The sequence below is a fragment of the Myotis davidii genome, unplaced genomic scaffold (assembly GCF_000327345.1).
Source record: "Myotis davidii unplaced genomic scaffold, ASM32734v1 scaffold1971, whole genome shotgun sequence".
Taxonomy (NCBI): Eukaryota; Metazoa; Chordata; class Mammalia; order Chiroptera; family Vespertilionidae; genus Myotis; species Myotis davidii.
The window spans coordinates 1-2,078 of NW_006283019.1; the positions used below are offsets into that span (position 1 = coordinate 1).

The window sequence follows — 2,078 nt, forward strand, 5'->3', positions numbered from 1 at the left end:
AATTATTGTTTGGCTGCCTCCTGCATGCCCCACTCCAGGGATGTTTCCCGTATCCCCAACATGTGCCCTGACTGGGAATTGAACCTTGACCTCCTGGTTCATACGTCGAAAATCAATCTGTTAGCCATGCTGGCTTGGCTGTTCCTGTACATTTAGGATTCACGGAGCTCCCTCAGTACCTGGGCTCTGGTAAGCAGGACGTTGGAAATATCATAGGTGACCAGGCCCCAGGCCTTCACTGACTGCTCTGTGACACCAGTGGCCACAGGCTTGTCCACCATGATGTTCTGCAGCTTGCAGGCCCCTTGGAGGTTCCCTCGGCACAGGTGTGAGCTGTAGATGGTGCTCTGAGCTCAGGGATCAGCTGTGTGTCCACCTGACACAGGAGGGGCCACCACGGACTGATATCACACATGGGCACTGCATGTGGGCTCAGAGGACAGCAGAGGGAGGGCCTGGCACAGGAGATGGCCATGAGGGGATGACATTGGGCTGCATTTAAGGCAAAACATACAAGGGCAGGAAGGAGAGGGCAGACCATCCACTCAGGACACCCTATGCAGGCCCCATGGGGTGAGAGTGTGGGCAGCAGAGGACAGGGGTGAAGATGGGGTGGTATCTGCGGAGCTGGAGGCACAGCAGAGGTGGGTGGGACCATGTCTCCCTTCAGCAGATTCTCAGGATGCAGGCGGTTCCCCAGGGGAAGTGGGACAGGTGTTGGGACACGTCCCCTGGGACCAGGTTCTGAGACCCACGGGGAGTATCACCCAGAAGGGCTTCCAGCCTCCCTCTGGGGCACAGGGAGAGGTAGTCACTTCCAGGATCTCAGAGGGGCAGTGCGACAGGGTCCGACCGCACAACTCCATGTGAAGCCATGTCAGTGAAAGGCAAGCAGCTAACTGCCTCCAAAGGGCTCCTCCTGGGGCAGAGCGAGGGGCTGATGACACTCAGGTTAGGTTTGGGGCCTGGACTACTTGTTTCCCGCTCAGCACTGTGTCGAGGGTGGTGGACATAGGTCTCAGTGAGGGGACCAGAATCCCTACAATGTTTGCCTTGTCAAAGCAGAGAGTGAACATCAGGAACCTGGTGACAGGAAGGACCCAGATGAGAAGTCAAGCAGATCTGACACACAGCCACTTCCTGCTTTTTTCCTGCAGAGAATCTAATTAGAGACAGAAAGAAGGAAGAGGAACTGCCCCAGGGACACTAGGAGGGAAGAAAGCATTGACCCCAATAGGAAGCCTGCACAACCCTCCAGGGACAACCTCTTTGCTGGGACCCTGGGTTTTCCGGTCCTGAGCCCCCCCTGGTGCCCTGGACTCTCCCTGCAGCCCAGCCCTGCTGTCTCATGGCTTAGCAGAAACCCACTGCAGTGCATGTAATAAATGCTCCACCCTTTTGCTTAAATCTTCTGGTCCCTGATTTCATTCTTGGACTTGCTGACCCTGGATTCTGGGGACAGAAAAAGCTGGGCTTGCTGTTCTGGTGATCAAGTTTGGCTCAAATAAGACACTTTCTTTAGTGTCTGGGCTCACACTGACTTCCCCTCACTTCGTCTTGCACAGTAATACACGGCCGTGTCCTCGGCTCTCAGGCTGCTCATTTGCAGATACAGCGAGTTCATGGCGTTCTCTGGAGATGGTGAAGCGGCCCTTCACGGCGTCGGCATAGTATGTGCTACCACCATTACTACTAATAGCAGAAACCCACTGCAGTCACTTCCCTGGAGCCTGGCAGACCCAGTGCATCCTGTAGCTATTGAAGGTGAATCCAGAGGCTGCACAGGAGAATCTCAGAGACCCACCCAGGCGGCACCAGACCTCCCTGAGACTCTACCAGCTGCACCTCACACTGGACACCTGCAAACACAGAGACACAAGGTGGACTGAGAATCACATGGAAGCACCAACAGGCACAGGCACAGGTCTCAGCGCTCCCCACTCCTGAGAACGACCTTGAGAAATGATCAGGAGGAAAACGCAGCTTGGCACCAAGTCCATGGTGGAGCCGCTGGGGTCCTGTCTCAGGTGCTTGGGTTCTGGGTGTCTCCCCAACATGCAGGGCAAGGGCACACTGTG

At 55.8% G+C, this 2,078-nt stretch overlaps 1 pseudogene; it reads right to left on the bottom strand.

The window, feature by feature from the left end:
• Positions 1-179: 179 nt before the first annotated feature.
• Positions 180-2,046, bottom strand: LOC107182677 (annotated as a pseudogene).
• Between the last annotated feature and the right edge of the window lie 32 nt (positions 2,047-2,078).